Below are 14,159 nucleotides of genomic sequence, written 5' to 3'. Positions count from 1 at the left end.
CCTTGTTTCCATCCTATACATAAAAATTCCCTCTCTGGATCAGTCTTACAAACTAGAGACATTAACACCTCATTAACATAAACTTGAATACAATGGTAATGAGGATAGCGAATTTACATTTTCCAGCCAAAAGGACCCACCAAAAAAAAAAAAAAAAAGCACTGTTTTTGCAAGCTCTATAGGCATAGCTATATGCATAGTTGAAGTTCAGCTACTTTCATGGGTGAAAAACGGTGACTGTCAGCATTGTAAAACACCACTCCACAACAGTTTGCAATGGAAAATAAGGCAGCAAGGAGCCAAAATTTTGCCGCAATTCGTATATTCAGCCTGCAAGGTTACCCTCTACCCAAGTCACATCTCCAAAGCCATTGCCCTCATAGAACTTGTAGGGATCACCCCCATGCTACATCTGAGCAGGAGAGAAGGATGGGCACCAAATAGGTTCTTTCTACCCCTTCCTCAGTGGCTTGCTTTGCTGGAGATGAATGAAGCAGGCAGCATTTATCTTTCAACCTTCACAGAGGAGAAGGAAAAAGGGTTCCACCTCCCAGAATGCCAGTCAAGCCTCTCAAACCCTGGGTTGAGAAAATTGCCAGCACTCGAGTGGGCTGAAACGGAGTAATTCTTCTCTGAAGTAAAGCGTTAGTATTGTTTCTTCTGGGGCATTCACTTGTTCAGGATGAACTGTAAGATTAATACCCAGGTCCCTGAAACTGACCTTGTGTTAAGATGGGAGCAGTACTTCCAAGAGCCACAGCAAGGCAGAGGCAGACACAAAATCATTATTGCCAGTGGCAATACATGCACAAGCAATAAAACAAGTGGACTTTAAGATCCTAAATTGGGTTCCTAGCCTAACTGTGAATCTCGTATATGAATGCTATGTGTGATTATTGAAAAGTATGGAACTCCTTGATACTATCCTTTGTAATTTTTTATTTTAAAGGATGAACCCTGAACTTCTGAGCTCTATGTTATCTGAGTCAAGCTAGTGCCTATATGATGTTATATATATTTCTTCTGTGCTCCTGGCGTAACATTCTTTTGGCCATTTCAACTACACTGCACTTGAGGAATTTTCACATTTGAGAAAGTCTATCTTTTTTTTTTTAATAGAATGAAGTATTGAGGTTCATTTACTCAAAAACTTTGAAACACTGCCACAGTTCATGCTTAAGATAGTATTGTTTTCCTTCAAAACAAGTTTTACATACGTTCTTTTGTCTATGTCATTTTATTAACTGTTAAAAAAGAAAATATTTACCAGGGCAACCTAGACTACATAAAACATGTATAATTTGTTCTGAGTGTCACAGTGATGTCTAATGAACCCTGTTCCCAAGAAGTGATTTTATAAATGTTTCTGTGTCATCCAATGTGGTGGTCTTGCTACTTGCACGACGTTAACTATGGGCAGAAATCAAAGCATTAAAAGAAGCCTAAACACTTGATTAGTTGTAATATAATCCACTGAAGAGGGACAGTCTGTATGACAGGTTGTCTTGTATGAGAGAATTGGCTCCTTAACACACTCTATTTCTATTATTACGTTCAGTAACAAAAAGAATGTACATGCAGAGCACATCTCAATGAATGCCTCAGCTTCTGTTATGCAAACACCAAACATTTGCTGTCTCTTCTGCACTTGAAAATTTTAGGAGAGGAGGGTCCAGATAAACAATGGTAACATAACTTCAGAAGAGAGCATGTTTCACTAGTCAGAAATACATGTTAAGAAAAATATGATAAATTTATGTGCTTAAAAGGGCAGAATACAGTCCTGTGAAAAATGGCTTGTCATTCAGTCAGATAATCACTAAATTCTCTATATGAAAAGGACATATTACTTATCCCTGTGATCTTGACTATGATTTCAACTTTATGTTCCAACATGACTGGTCTGGCAGTTCAAGCTCCTAATACATAAAAAAAAAAGTCAGTAAGAAAATCTGGCAGCTTGGAAGATTAGCTGTAGACCTCAATAGGGTCAGGAATTTGCCCAGTATGTCTTCCATTTGTATGATGTTTCAACATAAACATCTTTTCACTCACACAGTATTAAACTCTGGGATTTTTTACAGCTGTTTGACCTACTTGTAAATGGCACTACTTCTGCATTTCACCTGAACACTTCAAAAAATGTGGAATACAGAATGTTGACATTTTCCATGCAGGCACTCCCACAAATCATGCCCCCCCCATCTTTTTTTTTTTTTTTAATTCTGAAAAGCTCACTTTGGTAAAAGCTAGTTTGGTATTCCTGCAGCCTTTAAAGGCTAAACCCCAGGACCCACAACTGATGCAGCCAGGTTATACATTAGATTCACCCATAAGATGAGGTAGTGAGGGAGGAATTCTCCCCACAGGTCAGTGTAGCACCAAGGACCATTGCGATGAAGCTCCTGCCACTTCCTAAACTTGTGCACTCCCTGCTGGTCTGGAGAAATGGCAGATTAGTTGGTTTAGTCACAGGTCAGTTGGATTTGCCAATCCTGTTTCTTTAGCTGACGGCATTTAACAGCAGCTGAGGAGAGCTCTTGTGAAGCAAGGGTGAGCCTTGGTGAGGCCTGCTCTTCCTCACCCCAGAGCCCTGACTTGACCCATGAGCTAACCCAACATCCTGCCCACCATTGGTGGCGGAACAGGCCCCGGCAGCGAGACCAGGCCCTGCACTGCTAGGCATTGCTGCTTCAGCCTTGTGTCATGGAAGAATTCATGTTCTTCCATTCAGGTTTATCAATAAAGGATGTTTGGTGTTCAGGGGATGCTACTACACAGTTGCTATTCTTTAAGCAAGGACGCATGATATTGCTTAAAAATATCTGTGTAGGTGGATAAAATTGAAATAACTTCTAATAATTTATTTAGAGATAAATCGTTTCCATGCTCTGGAACGGAGTATATAATTAGCAGAATTCAGTTTTATATTAAGATTCTGAAAACCAGTGTGCCTTTCAGCAGAGTTCATATACTCTGAAGGTTAATTGCAGCTGTTTTTCTGCAGGAATTTCTACTTCCAAAGATAGTAACATGCTTTGTGTTTTGTTTTGCTTTTGTTATCGTTTAAAGTTAACCATTAAAAATAATCTCTTTGTTCTGTGTAGACTTTCGTAGACAATTCGAAAAAAAAAAAGGTGTTAATACTGAAGGCAGTTTATATTTTCACTTGAATTTCTTAAGAAAAGGTGTTGAAGATTGACACATTTCCACTAAAAGCACAAGCTATAGAAGTCTTCTGTGTTTAAGGCTAAAAACAGTAAACAAGCAAGAGAACATAGCACTGTATGTAAACTGATTTGCTGATTTACTCACAGATAGCAAAGAGTGTTTGCTCTTACTCTCCATTAGCTCTAGCTTAAATACAGAAATATTCTTCTGAGTAGGTGTGAAATCCATTAGGTCCTGAGGAGACTTCATGACTTTTCGAAAAAATCTGAGTTACCTATTTTTTGCCAGAGAACATGATTTTTTTTTCAGTACAAAATTGGAAGATTTTGTGGCCAATTTCAGGCTGGAGAACACCATCCCTCTTTACTAGCAGTATAAATTACTGCATTTGTTCTTGTGAGTGCAAATTGCCTTTAGCTCTCAGCATCAGTGCAAGCAGCTCCAGCATCTTTTACATGTTTTAATACCAGCACCGTACATGTTAATCCTTCCCCTCTATTCAGAGCTAGTGTGGTCTCAGAAGACTTCAAGATTTACACTGACTTGAGAGAAGCTAACTTAAAAATTTGGAAATATGGCCATGGAAACATGTAAAAAAGGGCTCTCTTCATCCACAAAGAAAACAGTCACCAAGGACCTAATAGGTTACCACAGGGGGTAAAAGAAGAAGCCACTCTCAATGTCTTTTGTGAATAGAATAAGAGGGAGCAGAAAAAAAAAATCAGGTTAGACTTTGTGGAAGATTTTCTAATAGTAAAGACAGAGAAGCTCTGGATTTTTTTTTTTTTTTTTTTTTTAGGAGATTTCAGGAATCCCTATACTTTTAAGAACAGGTTAGACAAACATCTGTCAGAAATAACTTAAATATAGCTGATTTCACCTTAGGCAGAAGATGGACAAGGTGACCTCTTGAAGCTGCTCCCAGTCCTATTTTTCTATGATTCTGTGATTTTAAAAGACAGTAGACAAAAAGAAAGAAATATCACTTAAAACAGGAATAGAATATATTTACTGCAGACAGTAATATGTGAAAAACACAAGCTAGTTTTTTGTGCATTTGCTGATGAAGATCAGTTGCTGATGAAGTACGGTTTGTGATAAGACATTTGGAAAAGAAACAATATATTTAGAGCAATCATAGTTTGAAATGCGTGGTATTTGACAAAGAAAACATAATAAAGAAAGAACAAAGGATTTGATGCTCAGTGAGTCAGGTTGCCTTTCCTGCTTTATTAACTTTAATAAAGGTATGTTAATTTACATCATGTCAGCATTTTGGGCTGAATTTTCGTAGCCTTATTGTTGTTAATGCACAAAAAAATATTGCCACTTATTATACTGTAGAGCGGAGAAACTTTAAAAAGAATGGAATTGATGTTTTATTTCATAGAAATGTCTGCAAATTCAGAACTTCTACAAAACATGTTCAGATTGTCTGTGTTTCTCAAGAACAGCTTTTGCTATGAAATCACACAGTTCATGGCTGCAGCTTTAAAGTCAATTCTCTGTAATAACACTATTGCAATACCGATCAGTTACCAGAAGCAGAATTAATATGATTAATGTGATTAAATACATAATCTTGCATTGTGCAATTTACTGTTTCTAAAAATAGCCAATAGTATATATTAAAATGCTAAAGAAAATAGGAACCATTCTTTAAAATATGGAGAAATGTAGTAAAATCATTTCACTGACAAAAACACCTGTATAGTAGGAGACCGCAACATTTGAAATAGCATTTTCTAGTTCATCCTTGATTTCTCTTGCTATTGCACTTATCTCCAAGCATGGACAGGACCTAATTGTGCTTTGTGCCTTGGAAATGCAGAATCGCAAGACAAATGGTAAGCATTTCAGGAACAGGACAACACAACATAAAAAACCAAAGATGAATACAGGCAAAAGAGCAGTAGGAGATGATATCTGCGTGATGGTCAGTAGCTAATATAATGTGAATTCACATGAAAACAACTAGTGTTCAGTATATTGTTGGTTATAAAATTGGAAATTTTCAAAAGTCACATGTAACTACTAAAAGCTCATGAAAAATATAAGTATTGCGAGAGTTTTCCAAGAGTTGCGATATTTTGGAGAACCGGCCTTTGTAGAGTATTTCATGATACCTGCTCTTACTACATGAACGATGCTATATCATTCATTCTAAAAGCACTTGGAAAATGCAATTTTGTAAGTGTTTGACATATTATGCCAGTTCTGGCCATGGAAGATCTCAAGGTCTGACAAGTGACATAACGCTAGGAGATGAATGTTGTGTGCCAAAAATTAGAAGTACTATGTTCATCTTGAAGGAATGTAATACCTCCCCCATTAGCACTTTTCTAACCAAAAAAAGAGGCCTAAATATATCTTTTTGCCCACACAAGTAAATGGAAAGCAAGCTTAGCAACCAAACTAACAACACTGGCCAGAACTCTTAGAATGTTCCTCATGTGAAAATTTTTAAATACTTTCACAACACCCCCCCACCAAAAAAAAACCCACCACCAAAAACAAGATAATAGGATATGCATTATTTATGGGGTTTTACCACTGAATGTAATGGTAAAACCTGCAGAAAGGGCAATGATTTAGAAGTATATTTACTCTGTACAATAAAGTCACTCTTTTCCTCTCTCCCCTGCTCCCCAGCTTATTCTCCGATATAGGAGCTGGGCCAGGAAAGACTACATAAAGATCATAAATTTGTTCTTCCTAATACTTGAGTTGATGGCATGAACACAGAAGATTTCCAAGCTTACCAATGAAATAAAAATGCAGAGCTAAAGAGGGTGAAGAGATAATCTTGCAATTCCATAAAATATTTTAAGAATTTATACAGTGGCCTTATCTTGGGACAATAATTGTTTTTGAAGGAAGAGGTTCTTCCATTGCAGAGGCACTAGAACACCTTAAGGTTGAACAGCTCTAGCTGTTTATGCAAGGTACTGATGAAAAATTTGTTTGGAGTTTCTGATCTTCAGAAAGTGTTAGAACTGCCAAGCTCTTTGTTTCTAGCAAATTTCAAATAAGTATACAGGATTTGGTGGTGTTAGTAAGGAAGCTGAAGTTTCCTTAGCACCCTGTAAACAGTGACCTCCATTGATATCAAGATGACTCTAGTTTTGATCAGAAATTTCATCTTGCTTAAAACTCTCCCGCCAAAAGTCTCAGTTTTGATGAAAGCTAGTTACAATCTGCTTCGTCATAAAATATCTGATGCTGCAGCACTGCAGGCAAGGTGATGAGCAGGACAGCAGTGCTCATCATAGGTGAGGCTGGGACTGGCCAGGAGCATGGGCAGGTCTCCAGGACAGTCACAGGGCTGGACACTGTGTTGCGAGGCCTGTGGGTGGAGGAGAGGGCTGAGGGGCAGCTCTGCTTCAGTCAGGGCTCCCAGCTGCACTGGGCCTGGCCATGATGCCAGGAGCATTTGTGGTAGAAGCACTGTTCACATTTGGGGAGAGCTGTAGTGTGGGACATAGAAGGGCTCTGGGCCCTGCAGCAAGGAGACTTGGTCCTCAGGCCTGGGCCTCTGTGCAGAAAGGAGGAAGGATCTTGGGTTCTTTCAGTTGATGACTCATGCAATGCTGTAGGCTGGGGGCAGTGTCTGAGAGCTGCACAACAGAAAAGGATCTAAGGGTGTTGGTCCACAGCCACCTAAACACGAGCCAGCAATGTGCCCAGGTGGCCAAGAAGGCCAATGGCTTCCTGGCTTGGATCAGGAACAGTGTAGCCAGCAGGACTAGTGAAGTGATTGTCCCCCTGTACTCAGTGCTGGTGAGGCCGCACCATGAATACTGTGTTCAGTTTTGGACCCCTCAGTACTAGAAGGACATTAAGGTGTTGGAGAGTGTCCAAAGAAGGGCAACGAAGCTCGTGAAGGGGCTGGAGCACAGACGTTATGAGGGGAGGCTGAGGGAGCTGGGGTTGTTTAGTCTGGAGAAGAGGAGACTCAGGGGAGACCTCAGCACTCTCTACAACTACCTGAAAGGAGGCTGTAGTGAGGCTTAGATTGGTCTCTTCTCCAAAATAGCTACCAACAGGACAAGAGGAAATGGCCTCAAGTTGCACCAGTGGAGGTTCAGGTTAGATATTAGGAAAATTTCTACATGGAAAGAGTGGTGAAGCATTGGAACAGGCTGCCCAGAGAAGTGATGAAGACCTCATCCCTGGCAGCGTTCGAGAAACATGCACATGAGGCACTTACTTAGGGACAGGGTCTGGCAGGCATGGTCATGATGGGTTTATGGTTGGACCCAATGGTTTTGACAGTCTTTTCCAACGATAATGATTCTATGATTCTAATGGTCATTTGCTACGCTAACTGTTCATGCCAAATAATCCCTTTATATTCCTCTGCCTCAGATGCTTAAATTTTGCCAAAAATAGGGTTTGAAAATACTTACACTCTTCAGGCAAAGTGTATCTGGTGGAATTTTCAGCCAAAACATTAGATATTTTCAAATAAATTTCACTAGTCTTCTTTATGTGACTTTGTGTGCCCAAATCTAAAGCTGAAAAAACTAATGATGTGTGCTTCATTTAATTTAAGCTTTCACAGCTCCATCTCCTAAATGACTTTTCAAAGTTGATTCTCTTTACACAGAGTACATTCTTAGGATATGATAGAAATCCAGAAGCATAGTAGGTTGAAAGGAGCTGCAAATGAGCTAAGCTCCCTTTTGCAAGCAAGAGTTATTCATTGGTCTTGGCATGGATTGCAGCAGCCTACGCATTGCTTTAATATATGCTAAATGGCAGTTGACCCACAGTGTCTTTTGGCAACTAGCAACAGTTGCAGCATTGTGCATTCTGCCACAATCTTCTCCGTTTCCAACAGCTCTTCTTCTTAGGGAATGTTGACCAATTTGTCTCTGTTGTCCAAAGGAAGGATAAAAGGCCTAACAATCCATTCTGAGGAGTTTAAAATATTATTTTAAATAGTAATTTTAAATATTTAAACATATATTTTAATACAATAAGAAAAGATGTTTAACATGAATAATATTTAGGATAGGAAGTGATTAATTTAAATAAATTGCCCTTTTCAGCTCCATAAATTCAGTATAGTAGCCTGCAGTAAAAGTAAGCTCCGAGTTGGTTTGTAATGTATGGAAGCAATTAAGGGGATTTCTTCATATAGCAGGTATTGAGATAAGATTTTTTTTATTTGCGCATGTAAATGTAGGTACCAGATAAAGCAGATGATATCAAAAGTTTGATGAGATTGCACGTTACAGCTGTGCTAATAGAGTATAAATAGAAACAGGATGCATTATATAGTCCAGTTCCAGAGGACTCTTAGAAGAAAATTCTCCTTGTCCTCCTGCTCACAGGATCAAGATACTTAGTCAAGCAAAGAATTAGCCAGTTTTTGTCATCACAGTAAAATACACTCTAAAATACACAGTCTACAGTCTAAAATACAGTCTAAAATGTTATGTGTAGATCTGTTCAAGGTAAACTTCTTAATAATAGGAATAATATGGGATTAGGGCATTTTGCTTTCATTTTTTTATTTCATTTTCTTGCCAGTCTTCTGTTTTAATCCTGAAGTCCAGCTTTAATGCAAATTTTTAATCCTAAAATCATAATAAAAAAGTCACCAACTGCATGAGTAAATCACGAGTTTCTGCTGATTGGTATTGGCTGGGAAGATAATGGTAACTTTTAAATTGAGAGAGATTATAAATACTTTATTAATATTTACTAAACAACTGCAAGATGTCAACTGTGTAGTTTAATAACACTTTATAAAAGGCATTAACTGCACTATCAAAGCATTCTGAAGAAACTATTATAAAGGCCTTTCTAAGAAAATGAGTTAAAACAAGTTAAACTATGCCTGCTGCTGCTCACACTCTAGTCTGTGGCTTTATTCAAGTGAACATTCAGTGGGTAAACGTATGCACAAACATAAGTACTTATAGAGAAAAAATGTCAAGGAGTACATTGCAACAAACATACTATAAAGTTCCTTTACGAAAATGAAGTGGGTTGAATTGTTTAAGAATTGCTTTATTGCATCTGTACAACTTTGTAGAAGGGAAACATCATAAGTGTATTCTTAATATGAAGTATAATTAGAATAATATGTTCTAAATTATTTAGCACATAGACATTTAGCCTACTGCGTACCCTTACAGATAAAGTGTAACAGAATACATAGTTATCATCATGAGATAATAATGACCTTGTGGCACCTAGGTGCAACCTTTAACCCCTAATCCCAGTGGTGAATGAGCTCATGATAACCACTCTGCCTGAAATTTCTTTACCGCTCTTACTCTGGGAGGGGGGAAAAATATCTTTTCTAGTGGAAAGATGAACTTGGCAAACTGAAATGTTAAATGATCATCAGAGTTGTGTGGCTTGTGTTAATAATTGTGTTTACCAAGCCATCTAAATTTTGCCTCTAGTCCAAACAATTTAATGATTTCCTTCTCTCAACTTAATTCTACACTAATTTTAAAACTGGCTTCAAAGAATACCCTCTGATTTGTGAAGGATGGTTTCAGTAAAGTGGACCTATTTTTTTTTTTTTTATTTAACAGCCACTCAGATTATGTCATCAATAATATGCAGAAGAACTAACGACATTAATAACCTGGAATTACCAAAAATAACAATGCTAACAACCTAGTCATTAATGAGAATTACTAGACTTGTTACTATAGAAACAGGAACTAAGCAAATAGAAATTATGTGTAATTTCTCTTTCCCAAAAGTGACACATATTATATCATTACCATAGTAATGATATTATTACCCCAAATGTATTAAACTAAAAACCTACTTACCCTGAGAGGACACCTCCACACCTGAAAAAGCTGACATGCACATTCTGCTGCTGATCTGCAGTGGAGCTCCACAAATAAGTGAAAAAACAAAAACCCAGCTGACAAATTTACCTAGCAAAGATAACGGAGCTTTCTCAGAACACTTGCCAATAGTTTGCTCTTCTTACTTATGGTCAAGGCAAATTAAACTGTCAATCACAGGGATGACAAGAGGCCAAAGGTAAGAGCCAGTGTGGTCTGCTGCCCCTTTTTGGTGTGACCAGTAGCAGTTGTTGACTCAGACAAGGAGGCAGGACAAAATGGCCATCATAGAACAGCTGCTACCCACTGCTGCCCCATCAGTCACTTCTCTAGAATACCAGGGAATTGGCTGGAAATTTAAAACAGGTGACAAAAACCTCTGCTTACTTCTTTACCTTTCTCCTAGCTTTATGGGAAAGTCAAACCAAGCATTCCTCTGTAAATGAAAAAGTATGAGATATTTCCATGAGTGGGTACACAAAAGTTTGCCTTGACAAAAGGAATCACTGGAAACTTTTGCAGCAACCCCAGCAGCAACAAATATGAAACTATTTCACAATTCCTGGCTTTACCATTTTCCATGTGTTTGTGTGTTTTCCTAGTTGGGTTTGGGTTCCTGGTTTGCCAGACAAACATTTTGAGGATGGTATCCCTACCACCACTGCCATTACCTTTGTCAACTTCTTTATAACTACTATTTCCATGCTGCTGCCACAGATGGGATAAAATCCCCTGTGGCACTTAAGCAACAGTCGTGCCGCCAGCTAAGGGACGAGTAATGAGGCCTTTCACATTTAGAGTAGGAATGAAGAGTATTTGCTAGTCTTCTCACTGACTCATTCCTCAGGTGCCCCTGACTTCAGGCAATGGGTTTGCTGTTATTCTATGACTCATTTTTGCTAGGGCTTGTTTTTTTGCTTCAGGTCTTATTACACTTCCATTGCCATAAAAAGGGAAGCTAGACTTAGCAGACTTAACTTTCCTTGCTGTGGAAATTTTAAAGAAGGGATCACAGGAAACCTGAAGAAAGTTATCATTCCTAACATGGTCAGGCTGAAGAGGCCCTTGAGTGCCTAGAGGTGAGGGAGGTAAACAAGCCTCTAGAGGTGCTTGAAGGTAAGGCTGTGTAAGCTTTGTATGCCTGGTTAAAACATAGGAAAATTGTCAATGTTTTGTGAGAGAACATGTTTGTTAGGGTCAATAATGAGGAATAAATAGGACACCAGTATAACTGATGAGTTCCTAAAGGGGTTTACAGTATTGTTGCTTGTGTTGACATAGTAGAGTTGTTAAAAGAAGGGAGAAAACCCCTTTTTTTTTCCCATAGAAAGTTTTCTAGTTGTTACCACACAAGTTCTGAAAATTTGTACAAAGAAGCGCCATTATGCTTAGAGAAATTACACAACATAACTCAAATGAAGATTCTGTTTATGGTGATAGAGAACAATTATACAAAACATGCAGGTGTTTTCTGTTACAAGATTTACAATTTTGGATCTTAAAATGCCAGGAGATTTAAAATCAACCTGAATAACCACACATAGGTATTTGTTTATATGCCTTTTTCTGCTCTGAAAAACCTTCTGCAAAATGCAACAAACATTTATTTAGCAAATACATAGTCATGCCTTTGGCACAAAACATCACTCAGATTCTAAGGCAATACATTATATTATACCCAATAGAGTGCAGACTTTTATCTGTAAACTTTGCATATGTAGAGGAAGCGTGCTTGCTTTCCTCAAGCTGTAAGCCGAAAATTCATGCAAGGCAGCTTTTTCTTGCAGAGCCATGTTGATCTATCTTGTGTTTTGATGTGCTACCAAGGTTGCAAATCATCCTCAGCAATAGCTCTGCCCTGAAAAGCAAGGAAACAGAATAAATGAGAAAAATGTTGATTTTGCTCAGAGCACTGTAAGGGAAGGAGCCAACAACACAGGCCTTGAACAAGCCATCAAGATTTAGAACTAACTGTGTTAAGAAAACAAGAAGAGGCATGATAACTATTAACAGAACTTGGAAAAAGGCCCTAATGACTAACAAGCATTAGTCTAATGGTAATACTCCAGCCCCGGTGGAACTTGCATGAAGATATGTGAAGATAGGGTGTCTTCTGTCACCACCCTTGGACACAGTGCCTAGCTTATAATTAATGAAGCAGCGATTCATGCCTAATGGCATAAACAGTTGGTTACTCCTTTGAATAGGAATTTGAGCCTGATTGACTTAGAGCCACTGTTTGTAGCCTCATAAAACCACAGTCATGAGCAATAATTGATTTACTCACCTCTCAAATTGGCAATACTGTGTACAGAGAAAAACTGAAGTGGATAAGTGCCTCTGCTGTTCAGCCTATGAAGTGAATTAATGCTGAGAGTTAGAGGCCCCTCTATAAGAATCATAGGATAATGCTACATCATTTAATATTTCCCATTTATACTGAAAGGGATCTTGAGGACACATCACTGAAATTGTAAGAAATACCTACAATATCTGCTAAACCTTTTGATACACAGCTAAACCTTTTGAGACACAGTTGGTTTTGCTGGGCATCTGGAATGGGCTCTGGTTAAAACAATGTTCTGATACTTTATGCTTGTTGAGACTTTTCCAGAAAGACTGACACTAAATATGCATGCAAATCAACTGATTTCTTGCCTGATATTTTAGCTAATTTACTGTCTTTTGAGGCTTTTAAAGAGGAATTTAACTAGAAACTTCTGCTTTTATCAGATAAACTGATTTCAGCATGAATAATACTGCCATTTAAATTAGTATCCTGCTGATGCCAAGATACTGAAGCAAATGAACCAGTAAGCTTCACCTGCATGCAAGATATGGCTGAAAACTTATAAAGACTGTGGAACAGGTAAACCAGAGTTTTGAGTTTCTGGAATTAGAGTCCGGGGAAATGCCAGAAAACAAAATTCAAAACCATTACATAATGAAAGCTGTTTAACAAAGAGAGCGTCAAATTTTCAAAGTGAAAAATTTCTGATTGGATGTAGGGTTCAAGATATAAGAGAATTACCTACATTCTCTAAATGTATGTTTCTAGGTTTATTGTGTTCTTGAATTTTGTTTTCTTTGTTGGTTTGTTAAATAATTTTTGATGCAGATATACTTCCCCATTACTCAGTAGATCAAATTAGATCTTACCTGCAAAGTCAATAACACTAAAAGTTTTTTTTTTAGTCACTACTGAGTGAAATCAGTTAAAATATCTTGCTTTTATAAAAGACATTAAAAACCAAATAGCCTTTTGAAATAAAAGTCAAATAGTATCAAACAACTAGCCAGACTCAGTTTTTTTGTTGTTGTTGTTTTTTGGTTTTAAGTTAAAACTCAGGGTTTTCTGCCAAATAAACTTTGGCAGAAAGGAGATTAAACAGATCCTATTCCTTGCATGCACTCTGGAAAGAAAGTCACAATAATTAATAAAATGTCATATTTGAACTGTCATTAGGAAGCATATAGCACACTGGTTTCTCTAAAAAAAAAAAAAAAAGCATGGTAGAAGCTCTACAATTGCCATCTACTTTAAGTATATTGATATTTCCTTCCAGGTTTATTGAAAATAAACCTTTTTCTGCATGATATTTGTTCAGACAAAACCTTCAAGTAAGAATGCTGAAACCTTAGATGAGTTTTTAGGTCACAACTAGAAAGAAATTGACACTAGAAACTTGTGCATTGTTTTCCCAAATACTTCTGAGCTAACACGTTTCCTCTTATTGTCACATTCTTTGCTACTCTTTTTTTATCTTTTAGAAAATCTTTGAAAACTTCACTTTTATCTTGATCAGAGCAGTCTCAGAGTTCCTCAGCAAAATAGACAAAGTGGAAATTTGCTTTCTCTGAGGAAGAAGACAAAATGGTCTATTTCATTTTCCTTCTTTGAATGGGAAAATTCAAAACTGCTATTCCAGGATCCTTCTGACCAAGGAGACTGCTTATTTTGCATATCACTACTATTAGCTCTAGCCCTAGACTGGAAAACAAACAAACAAAAAATACCACAAAAAGTTGTTTTCAGGTAAGAGGCGGTCTTCTTGATTGTCTCAAATTGCAATGTGACAACTCAGCAAACCCTGAGCTTTAGCCTCTAAATAACATGTCCGTATAAGCAGTGATCAAAATTGTTTGGATGGTTACAGCTGTAAC

The sequence above is a fragment of the Tinamus guttatus genome, unplaced genomic scaffold (genome assembly GCF_059628265.1).
Source record: "Tinamus guttatus ecotype Peru unplaced genomic scaffold, ASM5962826v1 Tinamus_guttatus_pri_ptg000327l, whole genome shotgun sequence".
NCBI classification, from domain to species: domain Eukaryota; kingdom Metazoa; phylum Chordata; class Aves; order Tinamiformes; family Tinamidae; genus Tinamus; species Tinamus guttatus.
Note: the sequence above shows the minus strand (reverse complement) of the source record.